Source organism: Calliopsis andreniformis, chromosome 9 (assembly GCF_051401765.1).
Source record: "Calliopsis andreniformis isolate RMS-2024a chromosome 9, iyCalAndr_principal, whole genome shotgun sequence".
In the NCBI taxonomy this organism is placed as follows: domain Eukaryota; kingdom Metazoa; phylum Arthropoda; class Insecta; order Hymenoptera; family Andrenidae; genus Calliopsis; species Calliopsis andreniformis.
Genome location: NC_135070.1, coordinates 6,754,079 through 6,777,134, shown reverse-complemented (window position 1 = coordinate 6,777,134; position 23,056 = coordinate 6,754,079). Strand labels below are relative to the sequence as shown.

General features: G+C 39.5%; 1 protein-coding gene across 2 annotated transcripts in view; it reads right to left on the bottom strand.

Moving 5' to 3' along the window:
• Positions 1-23,056, bottom strand: part of Bru3 (CUGBP Elav-like family member bruno 3) — a 679,691-nt gene that overhangs the window by 354,346 nt on the left and 302,289 nt on the right. The window lies entirely within an intron of this gene.

Here is a 23,056-nt window from a genome sequence, read left to right as displayed (position 1 = left end):
ATATCTGCGCAATATCGAATAGAACGATTGTAAACCCGAATTCGATCCTTTATCACGGGTACTAATGTCAAATTACTACCACGGAGCACCGTTAATCACGGCAGGAGATGAAGCGCTGTTCGGTGCTACAACGGAACTGCCTGTAGAGCGCTGGCCATTAAATTCAATTTACATATTAATTCGAATTATTCCAATTATACCGGCAAACAGAGTCATAACAATGCCATCGTTGTGTTCGACAAGTACAAGAATGCCATCTCCATAGTTTCTTCTGTCATTTGAATTTCATAATTGCCAGACTGTTATTTCATCTACGTGTTATTATTGTTCATAACCAATTAGTACTCGTTGCCATTTCATTATTGCCTCTTAAGTTAATTCCATTAAAGCCTTCTAAGCAATTACTGTGATTAGAAACATTCTACCGCTCGGTTTAACTTAATTGATTTGCATCACAATTTTGAGTTTTTTGATTATCGTAAATGTTATTAATTATTATAAATGAGATGGGACAGTTGTTGATGTTACTGTGCCCTTATATCGCGAAAAGGCCATCGAGGATTAAGAAATGAAGAGCACTCTACCCTATCACACGAGGCACGATGGCTCCGAAAGCGTGAAGTAGGTTGGGTCCGTACACTGTCAGACTGGAAAGTAAGGAAGTGGCGGCAACGCTGTCGGTTAGCAATGGCGAACACGTCGGGGGTGATGATGGATTGTCCCCTGCGTGTAAATATTTCACACTGTACTCATCACGGTTTTCGTTCCACCTTGCCGTTGTACACTGTCACAACATCGCATTAACTTCTGAGATGGAACGTTCCCTTTATTCCCATTTTTTCGAGGACATTACATTTCTAAGCTCTCTGCGTGTCACTCGTAATAGTAACTTGTTCCATAGACGTATTCAATTAATTTAATACGGACACAAACTATTATTACTAATTATTATAGTAATATTATTAAATTTAAAACTTTTCTTTATAATTAATTTCTATTTCTGGTTATACTTTTCTAGTTAATATTCGATCATTAAATTTTGTATTATTGTAAATTGCAAATGATAGTAATAATTCTCATGTACTTCATCGTCAAAACCCTCAGATTCTCTTTTGAATCCTCAATTTGAAATGAAATGAGATCGAGGTATAATATCTTCCTCTGACTTAAATTCCAATGAACATTCTAAAAATGTTATATCTTGTAGCTACAGGGACTCATTCACAGAGCTGCAAAATTTTAACGAATGATAAGCTCTCTAAGGCTGTTATACTGTTCCTTAGTAATTCGCACATTAGTTCTTTAAAAAAAGTACACTATCAGTTTCTAGGACTAGCCTCATCATATATTTGACAGCTTATGCCTGTTACTTGTCATAACTGTGAATCTATATTCTTCTTCCTGGGTTTAACAGCTGCAGAAACTAGTAGAAAAATTTTTGATATTCTATTCATGTATAAAGTGCTCAATGGTCTTGTAAATTGTTCTGAAATCTTAGCAAAATTTTCTATCAATGTTCGAACTTTTTGTCTAAAACGTCACATACAACCACATAGAATCGCACTCTATAAAACAGCTACTACACCGCACTTCCTTGTAAAATTTCTTTTTATTTTTATATACTTCTCTTCCTGTCGTAGTTTTCTCAGTTTCCATTATTATCTTTCGTACCTCACTGTAATAACTTTCTTGTAATTTTCAAGTGGTTCATCCCGTATAAATTAATAAACTTCACTGAAACGTTCATTATTTCTAATAGTAGAATTTATTGATTGCGTCGACGAGCTAACAAATTGCGTCTGGTTAATGACACACCCTCGCTCGATCAAATGACATCGTCCAGAGAGTATCAAGTCCCGGCGCCCTTTCTCAACGTGGCCACGGTCCAAACAGTCTTCTTGTCATCCAACCGCGGACACGCTTCCATTTGTTCCCTTTCCTCCTTTAATACGCGTCTCCTACTTTAATCAATCAATGGCACGATGAAAGGCCACACACAGATAGAAAGAAATCTAATACCAAAATGGATTTAGCCGTTATAGGACACGGTCGCTGGAGAAATAAGTATCCTGAATGGATGGGATCTAGCTAAATCTATCATCCCTACTGCCGACGTTGCCATCCCCTTAGCGACGTATCGAAATGCTATTTAAAATGTAACGCAGTGCTGCAGCGTTAGTAACGAACGAACGAAGTGAAACCGGAAGTGTTCGGCGACTGCGCGCACTTACACACAGAAGGGTAGAAATTGAGTGACGTGCAGGATTCCCAGATGCGCAACTCGTAAACTGACCGATATTTTTATGATGGACACTGAACCGTTAAATGCAGCCGTCAGCAATTGGATTTACTCATTGTCAAATTTTTCGCGCATCAACATCAGCTACCAACGACCTCTAAAAATAACTAGGAAAGAATTTAGGTGCCTAAATTTGTCATAATTATTTCTTGTATCCAGCTGCAGAAAAGGGATCATCATAAATATAACCACAGAAAAGATTTACTTCATAACTACCCCAAAAAATTGATTAAGATGAAGAAAAGAAATTAAAGTTCATAGGTAATATTTTTAGTGAAAGAATTTAGATGGCTAAAATTTGTCATAATTATTTTTTGTGTCCAGCTGCAGGAAAGGGATCATCATAAATATAACCACAGAAAAGATTTACTTCATAACTGCCCCAAAAAATTGATTAAGATGAAGAAAAGAAATTAAAGTTCATAGGTAATATTTTTAGTGAAAGAATTTAGACACCTCTATCCATCAAATTATTGCGAACAGACAATTCTCTGCTGCTCAGAGATTTTCATTGAGCAGAAATTCTTCACTGTCCACACCTCTAGACGCAATAAGAAGTGATAAAGCTCGTTCATTAGTCCGTCACTCAACGCCACCGCGTCCCACCGCGAAAAATGCGCGGCGATATCGAACACGCGCGTCTTATCGAGTAACAATGAGGTTTGGTCTGCGTCTGACAGGTGACAGGAGACGAGGGAAAGGGATACAGCGGAGGGAAATACGTTCTCGACGGGGGAAAGAAGAATTCTCGGGTAGTGGAGATTGCGAGGAAACCAGAGCAAAACAGAGACTCCTCCGATACACCATTGCAAAGCCGTCTTTCGCGGACGTGCAGACATCCTATTTACATTTATACCCACCTTCCGGTCTCAATGGGAACCTGAGGACGTCGTGGAACTCGGGGACCAGCTAGGACGAGGGTGTATCCACAGGGGCGAATCGAGCGAAGAACGCTGGATATATCCAGACACTGAAATTTTCGCTTCGATGCTTTCAACAATAACGCATCGTACATCTTCCACGGAGCGACGAGCAATATTTCAAGCAACTCTGAGCTACGTGTATAGGGCTGCACGTATACAAGGGTAGATTGTACCCTTACACGCGCGGACACGGGGAGAAAGCTGGCTGTATGCTGGCGTCTAACACGATTACTCGTGTGTGCCTGTGCGAACGATGGTGGGTCAAATTTTCCTGAAATTTGTCACGTTCTTGTTTTATCGACGCTGTGTACACACAGGCTCAATGTGAGCAAATCTATATTCCGTGTATACTTTGGTTGATAACATGATAATGAATCTTGAGTGATTTTATTGCATCTAAATCCGTGTGGCTAACAGCTATGTACATAATGGTGGTCTTGTGGATTGTAAGACTCGTTTTGTAAGTGTTTTTGCGTTGGTCAGTTCTTTACTGATGGTGCGTTGTTTGTAAAGATAATGCGTCTGAGGTGGCATTATCGTAGAGCTTTTTTACGATTCTCATAATACGTATTATGGTGAAGCAGTAAACGAAAATAACGACGTTACGCGCACATTACTTGGAGTACAGTTATCTGCATGAGAAATATTTTGCATCTCGTGAAGTGTTTCTTTCAAACGCTTTTGTAAATGGATCCGTTTTTAACTGGTTAATAATGGATCATCTTTGTGACCTTCTCGAGTGTAAAATGTAAATTCATAAATGGGTGGTGAGCTTTTAACGTTGCGCATGAAATTTTGTTCACTTCCAAAGAATTAATATTGCGAGATTTTTAAACTGGCCCTGAAAGGAAAGCGAGCAACAGACAATAGAGTGAAACAAAGGTTATCAGTGAGCTACGAGTAAGCTCCGAAAGAGAATCATTCTGGTCAAAAAATAATTAAATGGAAACGTAGAACACAAATATTCAATTATTTTTATCGCAAATGAAGCATTGAACAAACTGCTGCGTACGAACAATAATTTACAAAAGCAACGTAATTTCGCCCACTTATTGTTTGCATCTCGTTTTTAACGAACGCAGTTAATATTCGACAAGTTTAAAACGAAATATTCATAATTGAACGACAAATTAAATTCGATATTATTATTCCTGTGTTTCGTCCTATATATATTAATTTTAATTACGCTCCACAACACGATACGTACGCCTGAAGCTTAATTCGTTTTGTGTCAAATTATTTTACAAAACAGGTCATCAGGTTTTAATATGAAAGCACGTTATACGTCAGAAATTTCGCACCCAAAACTCGAGTCGGCTCTAATGAATTTTATTTATGAGAAACATCAAGCATCATAATTTAAATTTATTTACATTTCAAACTAAACAGGCTAGATAATATTACAATGTAGTGGTAACGCCACAGAATCAAGAGAAAATGACCCGTCCCTATAATTCATGGGGCAAAAGATTTATTGTTCGCGATCCTTCGTTTCCGAGGCAGTGACTTTTAATGGAACGTCTTCGGCCGTAAATACGAGACGATTTTATTGCACGAATTTGGGGAAATGAGAAGGGGACAGGAGGGGGGGTAGCACAGGGTAGGCTAGGAGGGATTATTGGAGATTACTTCTGAACTTCGTTCGATTGTCAATACTCGTCCTCGTTTTTCGGTGACGCCGCGATAACCCTTAATAAATGTCTCTCGGACGAAAAACCTGCGGGGCCAAAGAAACATGAACGGAGGGATCAGCAAAGAGATATATTGCTCCGCGTAAATCCTCAATAAACCGTTACTGAGCCTGGCAATAAAACGAAACGGCGCTGTCACGCCGTTGCAATTATCGTTGCTTCAGTGTCACGGCACACCACTCGATAGTCGTTGAACTTAGCGCTATAGTATTTATACGTAGCATGAATACATGGTTATGAGCACGATAAAGTTTCTACCTTCGTCGGCGATAAAGATGTCGGCGTTTCGTTCTACCATCGAATGGCGGCATTACGCTGGATTTTCACGTGCAGAGTTCCCTCTGAAGTTATCAGCTCGCGTCAGGCAGCTGGAACGTTGATTGCTGACTAACGCCACTTTGAAATTGCAAAGGAGTTTACTGTGTCAAGGGAACCGAGGACCACCCTTGATGCATACTGAATTAGAAAATAAAGTATTTTAGGCGCATTTCAATCTCGCTACCAAGGTCTTAGATAATTTAGACTTATCAAAAGGGCAACCAATTTACTTCGATGAAAATGATAAAGAAGGGAACAGAGAGGAAAGATTCAAGAAAGATAACATGAAAGTATTTCAAGCGTTTACCCACGCATCGTTGCAATGTGTATATAATTAACAATATATATCAAGTAAATATTACGAAATCTATTTTTCTCTATGTTGCACGCGTTTTAAGAAAATACTTTTGAGTGATGCAGTAGGTAAAATAAAATTTCTAGAGAATAAAGAAGTCATTGAAAAAGTTACATTGAAAGCTGGAACAAAATCCAAGGCAGTTTGGAATTTTTAGCAGTGTTCGAATGCAGCAAGAGACATAAGTGCAAACGCAAGCCGTAATGGTACCATTAAAGAGCATGGAAACTCCAAGGGGGAAGAATATTTCCGTGGAATTATCAAAAGCACTCCAGAAACCGCAGGAGTGATACAGCCGTGCGTGCCTGGAAGCAACAAGGGTGAGCATAATCGCAAGCGCGGAGAACAGCGGAACCAGTAAATTTATATTGCCGGCAAATGCAAAAAGGTTTTATTAGGTTTTTACGCGCGGATAGGTTATGTCTTGCGCCACCTCTTGTCGTTAATCTTTGGAGTTTCGTGAGGATAGCGAGTAGACAAGCACGGGGCGTGCCTGCACTGTGCGCCAGCACGCGACGAGCTCGCCTATCTGGCCCATGTTTCAGTCACGGGGCTCCTTTCTTTTCCACGTCTCCAGTGAAAAAAGAAGAAAGCTTACGATAAAGTCTTTGAACAGTCTTGGCTGACCCCTCGGCCACGTTTCGCTAATATTTCAGCCCTCCCCCACCCACGGTGCCAAATTAGGGACTCGTGCCCTTTGGAGTTTACGACATGTGTACTGCTGTTGGGATGGAAATTTCAACTTCTTGGAGTTCTGATTAAGCTCTTGAGTTATGGCAAGTTGCTATTCGTGGAAGGAATTACACTTTGCACAGTGCAGCAAGTGTTGAGTCACTGAACTTAGGGAGGAAATAAAGATCATGGTAATCTAGAAATTTGATAAGTTCATATAGTTATTAATGTCTATATAGTTAGTAGTTTTATTACTTGGGCCTTTTTTCTCCCTATGTAAGCCTGCGTTTTAAAGATACTCATAGTCGTAACGACTTACTTCGAAATTACATATGGAACGCAATGGAAGCTGAACTTAATGGTTCTCCTGAGGGGCGGGAAGAGACGGAAAGGCACGATTGCCATCGATGAGCAAGGTAAGTGCTTTTAACGACAAAAAAGCAAGACAGCCGACGTAAAAGCCACGATGTTATCGGCAACGATTGCGCAGCGCAAGGGCAGAAAGGTGAAGCATGAATATGCAACTAAGCACAACCGTTAAACACTTCCGTTACTCTCGACGCTTCTTGATAAATCGAACAGTCACTGCTACTGCGCTTTCGTCGACACTATAGACGCTAAGGCGAAATTTTGCACCTGGAAGTCTTTATAGCAAGTGGAATGATACGCACACTGGTCAGACCACTGACATTACTGCGTGTGACGTATGATGCTGTTTTAATAAACATTCAGCAGGTACGTAAACTATAGTGCAGTGATAGAAATACATCTGAGGGAGATGTACAAATAACACAAATTCATTGGTTTTAACCCTTGAGCAGCGACTGTTTTACATTCATCTGCAGAGCGAGCGGATTCAGGGTCTCTTTTGAACCAATGTTCACTATTGGAGGGTTAAAATGGAGTTTTAATATAAATAAACTGGGAATATTTATGCATCCATGGCAAATTTCAACATGCAAGGACGTACAGACTATACATAATGTGCAAAATTCTATAAAGTATTGAAAGTTAAATACACTTTATAGTACAATACTTGAAGTGAAAACGAATCTCCATCTAGGTTACACTTCTCTAATACTATTTATAAAAATCGAAATTTCCATAAATATCCACAGTCTAAATATAAATAATAGGAATCTGTTCACATTTCATTGCAAGTAAAGGTAATTTCATAATAGAAGCTACTTCAAATGAATCACATTTGCTTCTCCGCTCTCCAGAAGAAAAAATAAAGAAGGCTATCCTTAATCTAGCGAACTCAATGAACACCAAAATCTTTATAAAATGAACACTTGAAACCAGCCGTTACTCGCGTACTAACGCCAGCATCAACCACACCTACGAACGCAATTAGTTCACAGAACTATGAATTAAATCACCCAGTGCCGTGGCACGAGGAAAATTGCCCATTAAAGAGGCATTTATTTAAAATCGTATCTGCTCCGCAAGGTATGCACAGAATTCCTGGCGAATACTGGGTCGACAGTGAACGTGTTAATAATTACGTCAGAAACGAGGAAAATTCGCCGTGCATAGCGGTATAATGAGTCGAAGGGAATGTACCGAGCGTTTCTCCAATACCGCGTTACCTTCCGAGCGGGCAGCGTGCCCGCAACCCTCGGCCGTACAATCGCGACGAGGAGACGCGGCGTACGCACATATAAAACGGTGAATGCGTATGATGGATACGAGCCGGGTATTCGCAGAACGAACGAGTGGTAATCGGGCGGCACGTAGGCGCATACTGCAGGTACAGCGGCAGCATCTGCGCATACATCAGGCTCGATTTGACACGGCTCTCGCTCGTGGAATCGAAGTGCCAGATTTTCGCGGGGAATTTGTAAATTTCCCGTGTACTGCCCGCCCGTACGTCGCACCGTCAACGTGGCCTTGCATAAACATGTTACGTCATCCGCGCACTGTTCGCAGCCGGCGTTGGCCGTTTGTTCCCATTAACGATTGAAGTTCGCCCGATCGCGACAGATGGGTGCGACGTGACCGTACACCACAGACGCATTCCACGAAATCCGTGAAATATTTAACCGCATTATTGATTCCCTCCGTGGTCCACGAGAGTGCTTCTCCTCGTAAATTTATTAGCCGTGAAGTTCGCTGTTCGAATTCCCCCCTTCTAGCACGCGAGCGTTCAAGCCACGCGTTCTCCCCGACAATTATCGAATTCTGCGATATATCCTTCCGACCGTTTTCCACGGGCCTCGGTGTCGTTGCAAGTAACGGCACGTATCCGGGGACCCGGCGAACCGGTAATGTTTGTAGAAGCATCCGGTAATTGCCGCCGCATTAGAGTTATCGATTTATCGTTACGATTCAGCTTGTGACAGATTTATTAATTAGACCGCCGCGCACGGCCTCCGTCGCCCTTATTTATCGATGCCATTTTTAACTGTTCATACCTCGCGGGTCATTACGTTTTTGATACTGTTGAGTGGATTTAGATGGTCATTCGACTTCCTGTGCTCGTGATTCCATTGGGGTAGCTGAAATTTTGACGAGGAATGTTGTGAGTTGAGTAATTGTGTTTCAATAATACATTTTTTGATGCTTGGCATTATGGTAATAATTGGTAGACCTTGTTAAGGTAGTTTTTATCGAATTATGCTAATCGAATGTTAGTTCGTTAAGGAAGGATAAATAGAAAAGTGATATGATAGTGTGTATGTTATAGTAATAATTTTTAACACTGTTTAGATTCTTGAAATATGTTAAATTGTTGATATAAATGATTGTAATGCGAAAATAGGATATTGAATTGACTAGTGTTTAGTTAGAATTAATTAGCTTCATTAGAATTGTCAGAAAAATTTGTACCTGTATCTTTTCTTTTATTAGTAATTACGAAAAAATTATGCGAACAGTTTCACAGAAATTACATAATATTGTTATTCCATAAGATTTTGATGTAAGTTCATGTCAATTTTAGTAAGGTCCTCGAATATAGTTTTCCTGTTTCAAAAAAAAGGTAAGAAAAGCAGTCTTCTTTCAACTCTGCCACATATTACTTTGATATCCTAAATCGATTCTGTATTTTACACAAGAGTTTCTTGTAATAAAAATCAGTTTTACTGAAAGTTTGAGCAATGTCTTGAATTTTTATATTTACCTAAGAACTACTTTCAGTTTTTTCATCAAGTTTCAAATATTTTTCCCTTCTACTAAACTCCACTGTATATTTTTCATAATAAGAAGAAGTTGTACGTGCGACGTTAATAATCGTGAAGCACTGCTTCTTCTTCGTGTGATTCTGTAATTAGGGCGAGACTTGGCAAATCATCGGTGAGAATCGTAAAAAACGAATTTCCGCGAGGAGGCGAACCAAAGGGAAGCAGAAGCAGGAGTGAGAGGCGAGAAAGAGGAAAACCGAGTGAGACTTCGCATCCATGGGCAAGTACGAGAGCGTGCCTTGCTCATAGGACACATATAAAATATCAACCGGAAGATTACCATCATCCCCTGATCCCCCACTGGTTCCTCCATATCCGCCTTCTGCTGCGCCAGTTTTTACTGGAAATATATGCACCGTCGCTTTGTTACTTTTTCTTTTTCCCCTCTTCTTCTCTCCGTCTAACGACTGTACCAACCAAACGACTCTTTTTTACCTCCTTTTAGCCTCTCTTGAGCCGTTCATCTGGCCCACCACCACTCGTTCAAATCGCTCTATTCCTAGATACAAATGACTTCTGCAAATTACCCCTCTGGTCGAGTATTGTCGGTGAATTCTGACTTCACGTGTTTCCCTTCATTTGGTACTTCTGTAGTTCCTCCTTAAGCAATTTAGTATTCCAGTAAATTATACTCAGTCCTTCATTTATGACCACCAGTTAACAAATTGGTCTTGTTTGTTCTTTTATTGAAAGTTTCAATTTCGAAAGTATATATCATTCCTATTATCTAAATATTTTTCAAAAAATCAAGAGATAAAGTATACCTCCAATATTTCTAAAATACTCCAAACTCATAAAGAAGTTTTCTGTCTGACTGTGTCTGGCCCATGGCATTTAATAATTCAAAACTTGTCGGTCTTGTACTTGCTTCGCTTCACTTGTAAACCAATCACATGTAATTTTCCATTTCTGTGGGTTCTTATCGAGATGCTTTATGCTTTTTTTACGAAGCGAGAAAGCGGCCCGCGAGTACGTGCTTTCAAAAGACATGTGATTTATTACGTGGCTATTAGCGTGTCTCCTATCGTCGTATCTATTAATGTGGAACAAACGCAATGTGTCCGTCTTGACGTGGAGTACGACTACGTTCACGTGTACAATGACCCATTTACATTCGAGGGAAATAGACGGTGATAAAAACTGTCATTGAAGGAGTACACGAGGGACAGGTGATCTCGCGATAACAATAAAAACGTGGCTGCTCTTTTAGGTTCTCAGAAATAATATTACGACGCTAAAACTCAAATCTTTTTTCAAGTTAATCGCGTGTAAACGTTTCTAAACTCACACTTATCGTACCTCTTTTTTCAATTCCAAGTATTCACTAAATACCAGTAAAACATTTCTAATATTTTATAACTATGAGAAGCATTCTACTGAGGTAAAAAGAGGGAAATAAACAGTATACACTTATAGTAGTGTGAGTATGTCTAGTGGAGATATCGATTAACTGGTTGGGTCGTATCCCTTCGTTTCCTTTGCCCATCCTCGTTCCAGCAGTATGATTGACGTTTCATAATTTAGTTGTGTTGGTTGATATGACATGCGAAGAGTCGTCAACCGAAGCTAGACATGTAGAAGATGGCCGTAATGGCGCAAACGCTTTAAATATCTCTATCAAGCGGGTGTAATTATTCGTCTATTTGAACCACCAGATCGTCAATACCATTACCTAAGCTACTATCCGTAGTCTATCTGTTCCACTATTTCTCGGATCTAGTGACTTAGAAAACATTTGTAAATATACATAACAATTTGTGAAGATAATAGTAAAATAAAATTTAATAATTTTATTTAGATAAAAAAAGGTAATAATAAAATAAATCCCCAATAGTGACAAATATACTTATAGTACCTGGAATACTATAAACGCAAACTCTTAATTATTTACTTAGCTATGTTTTGCTCTTTTATTTATTTGTGCCCATGTCATAATACATTTCTATTTTTTTTTGTTATTAAAATTATCAATTTTTATTTCTTCTCTTTCGTTCTTTTTATATATCTTAAGCTCGCTCTCTATCTAACAAGAAACGTCACTTTAGTGTTATCTTCTAATTATGATGAAACTTGGTATACGAGTACAGCATCGAAAAATATGAGACACGTACTTTCTTTAGCTGCTAATATTCATATTCAGGGGGTGAAAACCATCCCCAAAGTTGAGCTGGAAAACACATTTTCATAAATATCTCGAAAACTAATGCAGATAAAAAGAAATAGTAATTACACAAAATACGTGGGTTTCGTAAGCAATAAGACAATATAAACCAAATTCGAGATATTCCAGATATATTTTCCACCCCAAATTGGTGGATAATCACCTGCAAATATGAACATCAACAATTAAAAAACTAAGTGTCTAATATTTTTCGGTGCACTCGTATACCAAGTTCCATCAAAACTGGAAACTCCTCGCGAGTTCCACATTCATAGGAATTGAACATTTGTTGGAACGTAAACTTCGAAAGCACCCCTCGAGCTCATCGCGTTTCATCTATCGTCTCTTCTGACGCGACCAGCCAGCAGCACAGCCAGGTAATAGCCAACAAGTCCCTTTTATTTCACGCCGTTGCAGGACGCAGTAAAGCAAACCGTTATTGGTTGATAGCCAACTCAGTTTCACCGCGATGAATCCTAACGCACGGTCATCCAGGCGGTGTCTGAGTCGTCGCCAGCGTGCTAACGGCGCCCGACGACAGTACAAATCGAACCGAAGTAAGCCTCAATGCCGTGTGTAGGCGACACCGAAGCGAAAACGAGACGTGAGGCATTCCAATAAGTGGATTGACTCCAGTATGCTCCGTGGCCGCTCCTTCCGTCCGATAACACCATGGAACCAGCGGCAATGCCAGCCTGGGATCAATAGAAAAGGAAAACGAAAAAAAAAGAAAAAACGAGGCGAAAATCCTCACGGTGAAATTGCAACGATTTTACATTCCTGCGAGTCGTATTTATAGTTAGATCGAAAATGTGCCATAAAAAATTCAGGGCGACTTCTTTCTTCGAATTTCATGTTCGGAAATCGAATTCCGCTCGACTTTCCGTAGGTACGTTCTCAGTGATCGTCACGTTCCCCTCTTTCTCAACTCCCAGTTCGATTCTTCGATTTTATCGAAAAATGGGAACGTATTGTGTGGAGCGTAAGGTAAACGTAGTAAATTGCTGCGGAGAAACGACCGTTTATCTACGGCCGGAAGCTTCTCGGCTTTGTTCTTTGTAACCAAGAAATTGAATTGATAAACCGTGCAGCGTGTATCCGACGAGGGTTTTATAGTTTAACGTAATTTGAATTCTATACACGTTCGACTGTAAATCGAACCGAACTTTTGTTCCCTCGTACATCAAATAAAATTGTTTCCTCCTATTAGGCATCTATACTTAATTCTTTTTGAACTATGTAACGAACTATTATCTATGATCTTCTATTATGTTTCTTACATGGTATCGAAATACGTCTTTCCTCCTTTTTCAGTGGTAAAAAATAATTGAAAATTGTCAACAGAATCGTCACATATTTTGGAAATCGATGATCATTTTTTCAGTATGAAGCCATACTCAGACCTCAGAAGAAGGAAACACACAGCTATCACCAGAATAGAAATTGGACATACAGTAATTACATACTACTGCCAGACGTGACTCTCCAAAAATTTTAATTCTGTAATACTTCAGTCATTGTCAAACACCTTATCATAGATTACTCTAAATTTTTAGTTAGCTGTCAGAAAAATCAAGCAGAGTTAAATTTCAAAGACAATTTTATTATCAGTAAGATCTGCAACGTGATTTCCTTTTTCCACGAAACAGAGTTATTTAACTCACTGGTCTAAATCCAGTACAGTTCCGTTCTTCTTCTTTTCTCTTTCTCTTCTTCCTTTTCTTCTATTTTGTCGTTAGTAGTCAATATCAGCAATCGATACGACATTAACGCTTAGCATACCAGGTCGGGTCATCATAAATTTTTAAACCCTCATTTTCTTAAAAAGTTTTTTAATTTAAACTCTTCAAATTTTCAAATATCTAATTTACAAATTTTCAAAGTCTTTTTATACACTTTTCACAATTTCCTGAGTTCTAATAACTGAGAATCCATATTTGAAGTCTAAATGACTATACCTTGGTTCGATAAGACTTAAACTTTAATTAAAAAAAGAATGTGACAATATCTGTCCACTGATTTATTATATTATATATTATATGCTACTGCAGCACTTTTCAGAGCTACTTATACAGTAAAAGACGACGCTCCGACCTTTCACGAAGAGTTCCATCGCTCAAGCTTACACCCCGCAACGACCTTATTAGACATCCCTGATTTGTGCCCTCTGGCAAATGCTCGGCATTTACGACTAGCTCGAGAATTCGTCCGTGGCAGAACAACGTGTCTCGACACGATCTTGAAGAAATCCTCGTATGTAAGATTTCGTGCGGCACGATTAGTCTTACGTGTTCACATTCGGGGTACAAATTAGGCTTTGCATGGCAAATTTTCTGGCTCTTGTACTGGTCGCACGTAGTATGCAAATCCGAAGATTACACCAAATAACAGGACGGTACTTCGGCACCTGCGCGATAAGTTTAAGAAACACTTCTTCACACCCCTGTTCTGCGCCACCCTGTCGTTGCACGATAAAGGAATAAAGGCAAAAATGGTTCCGTGAAAAGTGGAGGTTCATGTTTCAAACCTAATCGCTACGATGTGCAAATTTCTGTGAAATTTGGAATTCCAATTGATGCCATTTTTCTGACTCCCTTGAATATTAATAATTCTACGAAAACTTTCTAGAGTCTCGAAAATAATTTACCATGGATACACATCGGACAGACACGAATAGAAGCAAATAGATAGGATACTTTTGTCAAACAAATGCGTTGTTTCTCGTTCAACATGCTCATAGAACTTCCAGAACAGAGGTTCCCGAAATGCAGGTGCGAATGTTAGTGTCAGGTTGCACACTTTGGCAAAATCCAATATTCACGCTAGCGGCCGACTCGATGACAAGCCACATTTCATTAGTTTGAATGGTTGACGCGTGTGCACATTTCCACGCCTCTGCAGTCTCGTACAGGTGCGACTAGCCACACTACATATGTGTGTATATTCCACCAGGTTCCTTCTTCTGACGCAAATCCACGTGAAAAAGAGCCCAAGAAGGACGATTGAGACGGGGAAATAGCGGAGTAAGAGTGGGTACGTTAGAGAAGTGTTTGCTCGTGCAAATTCGAGCTGTCCCCGCTTTTCGATAGCAGCCGATCGTTCGCGTATTCCGCTTGCCACATCCTGCTCGACTCGGTTGCCTGCTCGACAGTCGCAGTTGCGGTTGATGGTTCTACAATGCAGCCAAATGGGCTGCATCGTTGCAATCCCTCCTACTGTACAGAGAATGTTAGTGTCCTCTCAGTTGTCTAAATGAGCCTGTCATCGGGGAAAGAACTGTGCGATTTTGTGAAGTTTGATCATTAGGGAAGATAGTTCAGTAGGAACTAAAACTTTTTAAGAGAAAAATTCGAAGGCAGTTTCTATTGAACTTCGTAATTAAGTTGATCAGTGGTATGAGCGTAGAAATTTTAGTATGCCTGAGAAATGTCCTACTTTACTACTAGAAACCTATCAGCGATTGCAGTAATCTAAAATTTGTTCCATAAATTGTCAGACTTTACGTAACTAATATTGAAACTTTCAAATGGTCAAATTTACAAATAAATTTTCTAATCAGTAATCCAGTTTTCACAATATTCATATTTTGCAATGTGTTATTATACCTATATAGAATGTAAGTCTGTGTCTCATTAACGATTTCGAGTCTCTGTTTCTAATCAATTACGCTACCATGAACCATTTTCCTCTTCCAATTCAACGAAATGTGCACGCATGTAACGTGGTTTACAACTACACCCATAGTTTCGAGTGTTTAACGACAAATCCGATGGGACTTCGACAGTACTTCGAATTTAGTCTATATTGTAAATAGCAGAAGTATATTCTAAAAGTATACAAGCTTTAAACGTAACAGCACTATACAAACGACTTCTAATAGTTAAGGAACGTCAAATTAAATTAAAATTAAAAAAATGGGTGCAAGAATTTGAAGAAAACTCATACTTTAATCACTCAGAAGCTAATTAAATCAGAAAACTAATATTAACTCAATATCTTTTTTCCCAAATAAGTGAGTAACATCAATAGTTGATATCTATACAAAATTTTGCAGATAAATCGCTACCAAAGTTTTCAAAATTTTGGGACAGTCTGACATCGATATTTTCGATAGTCTAGTTGTCCTTGAGACATCTGTATTGCAGGCTTATCAAAGGCAAAAGCGGTCTCGTAAAAAACAGGAAGGAATTCCATTAACGACGTATTTCTTCTCTCATTGTTCCGCTTCTCAATTGCTTCGGACTCGTCGAGGTTTTAATTAAAAGTTTCTCATTACTCCCGTTGTTTGGAGGCAAACCCGTCGCCGAGCTTTAGTTTTAGACAGTAACGAGCCCTGTTTACGATACTGTTGAACGGTCGAAATAGTTACTCGTAGGAGAGCAGAAGCAGGAACAAAAATTCTCATGGCAGGTGAGACATTATCATCAGCCGCCTTCTAATAATTGCGCTCGAAACCCCGCTATCGTCCCTATTGTTCCGCCACTATGGTAAAAACGATAGGAAAGGTGGATTAAACGGCGAACAAAAACGTCACCTTTAAACTTTGAAGCTAGTATCCTGCGGGCAAACATGCGATGTTTCTGGATAAAAGCGACTGTCGACTTAGAGAAACCGCATACGAATTCCTTTACAGAGATTTTACACATTAATGGTAGCACTTTTGTGTACCTTCCTTTGAAATATCGGAGTAATGAAATACATCTTAAGTTTTAATCTTTGAAATTTAAAATTGTGAATCATTTGACCAATTTTAAATATTAAAAATGTTTAACTTTAAATCATTTAATAAATGTAAAATGTGTATCTAGAAATTTTGTTGTCCTTTAGAAGTTTGTGGGAATTTTAAATACTTATTAACACTTTGTATTATATACACTACCATGAATAAGTATTTGAACACTTTTACGTTACTGAAATATGTAAAGTACATCAAGTAATGTTCTATAATACAGTTTTGGCTACAAATCTCATCACAGATGATTATACAAGGTTTACAAATACCGATGAGAATAATTTTAATATCAGTGAATATGAATAAGAAAGTGTAGGTATTTTATGCATTACCAATAATGTAAAGGTGTCTAAATATTAATGCATGGTAGCGTACAAAGGTAAAATTTCCTTCTTTCACTCAAATACGAGAGACAGTTTTCACATGATTATACACTACAGACGACACTAACAGAAAATTATTACGAAAGTTACTGAAAGAAAGGAAACCCTATAAAATGAATATAACGATGGATCGAAAGTAATATTATATAAACATAAAATCACTGTGCAGACGATAGAATTTTTAGCGAATAAAAATAGCAGAAGTTTTCTATATTGTACCTAAGAAATAAATAGCCCACAGCGAGAATCGTAAAAAGAATCGAAATTTATTACTTCGCTCCACTTTGGTATTCAGACGTTTAAAAGTCTCAATACTTCCAAGACCATAAAGATTTCTGAAGCTAAGGAACATTTTCGAAACTTTCGATCGCAAGAGTCTTTCTATAGCGTTTCGAAGTTTCCAACCTCGACTCAAAGTTATCTCGAGAAGGTTCGAGCCCCATTACTATTTTCGTTCTTTCGACGTTTCATTTGCTCCTGGTCGCTCCTTTTTCGATGCCCAGGCTCGTTGACATATTCGATTTGCATACAGAGAGAACGAATTATATCCCGGGTTTCCCGACGACTTGAATAGAAACGACATCGCGTTGAAGGGGTTCTGGTGTAGATTGGATTCATTAGCGTGTGGACATCAATTTTTCCAGTAGTCAGTAATAAAGCCTGGCTTTAAACGAACTACCGGTACGAATGGTGGGGCCCGAGGGAGAACGGCCGACGGTCGGTCTGTTAAATGAAACAAAGCCGTTACAACGAATGGGTATTCACCCACGGTACGATTGGACGGCGGGGAGGGGAAACGGAGGAGAGGCACCCCGGCGAGCGAGACAGAGAGGGGCGTGAAAGCTCGAGCGAGAGGGGAGAAATGGGAGACGGTGCCGAGCGGTTGGTAAATTAAAATTGTTTCTCCATTCGAAATGGAAACATTCCGACATTGAGGCGGTTATCCGAGCCGAAGCCTCTTTCTTTTCTGTTATCGCTGCGAGCCAAGACCCGCTGCAGCCTCGTCGCTCGCGTATTTAATTTAGCTTTCAGCTTCCCAAATATCTGCTAACCTTCCTCAAATGTGACGCGATACGTGACGAAGGGGATAAATTACTACTCTGAAATTAGACTCGTCAGCGAGCGTGTGACGCGAGGGAAGTGCGGCACGTGTGACGCTTCGTCTTAAACGAAAGTCGAAGGAGGTCTCCTGCGATGAGAGAACGTTTAGGGGAATTTGGTGAGTGAAAAATTAGCGTCGATTATTTTCAGTTGTGTAATGTGAATACAAATATTGAAGTTGGGAAAGGAATTAGCTTCTCTGTTAATTGACTATGATTAATCACTGTCACTTAACTATCTTCTCGAATAAAAATCTCGCAGAAAATGAATAATAAAGTCAACTCAAACTTCGAGGTATTGTATCATATCTTTGAGTACATATGATCATAACGTCGCAAGAAATTTAATACTCTCCGAAGGGAAGTGTGTAGATCTGTACTGAACATTTTTAGTATCCACAAAAGTTTTAAAAAATTTATAGAACTTAGGGGAAGGTTGTCAAATTTGGACCGAGATGGTGCCTTGATTGGGCCACCACTGTATCTTGTAATGTACAAACAATTTGCGCCCTACCATAGATAATATATGTTGCTTGCATTGGATTTGTTCAATGTAGACAATGGTAAAATATTATAAAAGCAATATCATTTTCAAAGCAAAAAAAAAAAGAATTGTGAAGGGTTTTAAGCCTTAAGTATGTGAGGAACTCAAGGAAGAAAATATGATAAAGTACACAAAATGTTGCACTTGGATTCATACACTGTCTACAGAAGTAGATACAAAATTAAGAAAATACCACTGCTTAGATTATTCACCTTTACTCTGAAATTTTGCAAACTAGTTATGCTAACATCTATGTAATATAGTTTATAAACTTGTTAATAAGAAAATTTGAACATTTTTACACTTTAATCCAGTGGTCCAAACTAGGAACCCAAAGTTCATCCCGTGAAATCGGTTGCTTTGAATGAAGTAACGTCACAATTATAAGAAACTACTTGTCTAACTTTCTGTCTAATATTTTCAAAAGAAAGCTAATTATATTGTCTCGAAGGCATAAGTAGTACCATTTTTCCGCTACTCTTAACTATTCAAAATACTTTATCACCAGCCTGTAGTATAAAATATTTCATAGTCCAAAATCGGCAACCTACCCCTCCATAATTACGATCTACGCGTTTACTTAAAACTTAATGACCATCCATTTCGTTATCCAGCGCGTATCCGCGTAATCACGCGCATTCCCCCGGCGAAAACCGCACGGATTCGCGAGACCGACTTCGCGCCGTCGTCCCAGAATTAAAAGCAACCGAAAGTCCCCCATTGAAGTGCGGTGTAATTGCGACGTCGCGCTGCCCCTATTCCCTGTGATGCACAACCACGGATTTCGTGGTAACATTTTTCCGGACAAAGTCGGCGCGCACGAAAAGTTTCGTCGTCTGTGCCGGAGGTAGAAAAAAGCTTTTCCCGCGGCAATGGTAACCTGGCGAATCGAATGGAGAGGCGAGATCAGCGTAAAATAAGTTAGCAGAGCCGTCGAGACCCCAAACCCAACCACCCTTCCACCCTCTCGCTCGCACTCCCCCTAGCCTCTCTCTTACTTTTCCATGCTAGCACGTTCGTTCCTCTGTCCTCCCCCCCCCTCCACGCTCTGACTCTCTCCCTTACGCTTCCTCTCGCCCTCTGTCTGTCCCTGTCCCACCGTTCCCCATCTGTGTCTCTCTGTCCCCCTCTGTCTCTCTGGGTCTCTCCCTTTCCCTGCTGAGCCTCGACAGAAAACTCCAGGAACGCTCAGTGGAAGCCGGATCGTCTACGGTTTTTGCAGAAACGACCTCGGTATTTCTCCCTGAGTGAAATTAACGATCGCAGAACAGCACCGTGTACCTTCGGTCGAGTTGGGATAAAGCAAAGGGTTTTATGGGTTGCATGTACACACTCGCCTAGGTAATACGTGTCACTTCTTTGTTCCGCCTCGCCCCGCGCTCGCTGCCCCTCTTTTTCCCCTGTTTTTCCACCCTTCGCCCGCGAACGGCGCACGGTTTTTCGCGGACTTCTATGCATTTTCAATGGTGCTCGAATTATATCGACGGATGGCAACGTTCCACAGCGTGCTCTGCTCGCGTGTCGCGTGCTCTGCCTTCGAAACGGGAATTGCCTTCGAAAGGATGCACGTAGAGCCGAGTTATCGATGGCACTGTGAGTTTTATTAAGAATTGGATAAATGTAAAATAGATTTTGTACTCCCAGGTGGTTTATTGAGTGATTACGTGTACAGCGGAGGGAAATTTGTTTGCGAGCTTGTTCATTATGGAGCTTGTGTCGACGGATTGTGAAAGTTTTATTTGCACTCTCTGATATAATCTAGGTGTGTTACAAAAGCTGTTAGAGAATATATTTTACAATATTTTTGAGGAATTTTGGGTCATTTGCAGAAAAGTAATTTTAGTACAGTACTTATGCACTGACGTGTTTGTACAGCTTTTTAAATTCGTTGTGACATGAGTATTTGCTTGTAGCACTGTTTGAAATTATGTGATCGTATATCTGATAAAACACCTATGTGGGTTCTATTTATCGAAAACACGGCGAACGTGTTAAGGTAAACACGCCTCTATAGATGTAGAATTACTGCGAATCCATGCTGTGCAGAAACGTGGTCATTAAGATAAAGTGTCCCCATGTAATTTGATTGCAAGCACCGCCCTAAATTGGCATGAAGCCACCGTGCGACATCTGCTTCGTTCTTTCTTCGGCTTAAGAGTATTGGAAATAACTACCTTTCAGTTTTTGCTTCACACCACGTAACAGTAGATACATAACCACTTACCTAAAACAGAAAAATATGCGCCATTAATACGTGCCGACATGCACATCAGAACGAACAGAGATATTTAATTCCCATAAGTTAGATACGATCGTCTGACTTATGCTCTACTATAACTACTGGATGTGGGATTACATATGATTGTCTGACTTATGCTTTACTATAACTACTGAACACTTACTAATGGCTTTCACTGAGAGAGAAATGAAAAAGCGTTGCCCCATATTCAAAGCAATTATCTTGAAATTAACACAGAATATATAAATAAACTATATAAATAAATAAATAAATTTATTTTTATTTTACATTACCCTAAGGATATATAATTCTTAACTTCGATTCTATAGAGTTGTTATGGAATAAAAAGTCACAGGTACAATTCAACGACGAAGTTGAGTCAAAGAAAAACTCTAAACCATTATGTTAATTAGTAGTCAATATTTAGTAGGTCTAATAGGTTTCATGTTATGGTCGTCGCTTTTATAATGTGCGAACATTTTACTGCAATCGATAACTTGAAATGTATGAAGTTCTTCCCTACTGCGAAATCATTAATCACTTGAACACGCAAAGGAGGTAATGAAAAACTTGGATTGGAAACATGGGTAGTGATTATAAAGCGATACATATGAAGGGATTATCTCGAGATCGTAAGCTGCCATGAAATGACGTGCCGCTTCCACGAGACGTCTTTCCTTGCAAAACGAGTTTGCATATTCATGAGTATCACCAGTGTGGCATCAGAAAAGTATACTCCGCTCACCCTCTTCTCCTCCGTCCCTCTCGCCCTTCTTTATTTTCTAATCTTCCTTCGCGCTTCTGACACGAAACTTACATTTATTATTCACCTTTTTCTTCCTATCTTAACACATCCATCTTTTTCAAGCATGCTAACTAGAATAAATGATTCCATACATTTTCACGGAGAATTTACCCTGCAATTATAAATTCAGAGCATTCCCTTTTAAATTTTCTTCCATTCTTAACACTCGCAAGGCTATTGGTAAAGAAGCCTTTTTAGACCCTTATCTTTCTATGTTAACACTCACGTAAAAATACTTATTTACTGTTCATTTTTGAATAATTAACTAATTATAATATTCTGAAACATTGACACAATATTGTAATATTCTGAAGCACACAATTTTTTTTTTAAATTTTACATTAAACATACGTAGGTACTGGAAAAGAGTTGGTTAATAAAACTTTAATTTCCAGGTCTAAGAAGACCCGTCGATAGCTCTGCAAATGTTATCAATTCCCTACTATTCACTTCCTCAATTATTCTCCAATAATTTCAGAATTACGCATTGTAGTTTCACGATCGAAACCAAGATCACAGCACAGATAATCGGCCGAGAAAGAATCGGAATAACTCCAGCACGCACTTTGACGTTATTAGCAGTGCGTCGCTGGTACACGCGAACGCACGTGTCCGATCGATCCTTCTGCCTCTTTCCCTTTTTATCTGGCAGGGGAACGGGATGGGGGCTATCCGCGTAGAAAAATTGCATGTAACGAATCGTGGCGCCTGTACGATCGCGTTTCCGATCACGTTTCCGCGGTATTGAATCATCCAATTAGTGTCGTCGCGGAAGCGAGAAATACATGGATGACACCAGATGGTCCCTACGTGAGAGCCAGAGTGTCGATATGCCTTCAAAGACAGAGATTTTTGCGTGCGCAACAAGATGTACACGACAGAATTTACGATAGACTTTGTTCCGGTTAAACTCAGCTTCCTCGAAATGCACGTCCTCTCATTCGAATGCGTGACAAGTAAATTTCGACGATCGTGGTGAATTCATCAAGCGCTTCGTTTTACCATGGAGTCGTAATTCGATATGCTTTGTGCGCTGCGTCGAATATTGGATTACGTTTCTTTATTTTACTCGGGTCCAAGTTTAATATCAGGTGAAAAATTATACGAGATAATGAAAGATTCGCTTAAAGAACAGCTATAATATATTACTTAAAAATTAGAAATAAAAAAGTTTAACGAAGGTACTTACACTAGAGCACAGTAAATTGAATTATTATAATTGCAAGTGACCATAGAATTATATCTGATGAAAAAAGCAAAGGGACTTATAAATCTTTCGTATTTGGGGAAGTTTTATTTCGTACGCTCACGAAATAAACCTCGAATCTTCGGTAGGCCATGAACGCCGCATGATGTTCAAGAAATCTGAATCCGTACATGCAAGTGGGTTAACCAGACTTTCCAGGATTAGGGTGAATACGGTCAGCCTTCTCGTTTGTAGGCGGGTCATGCGACGAAACGTCGCAAACGTGGGCTCGCGCTAAATCACGTTGGAACGCTGGCCAGAATTATGGTGAGTTTTATGTAACACGCGTAGAAACGACGAAAGAAAGGAAAAACAAGGACGGCTGTCTTTGTGCCGTTCTGCTGGGAAAATATTATTATAGGTCTTCTTGCCAAAAATTCCGCAGTGCGGTGGTGCGCTCACC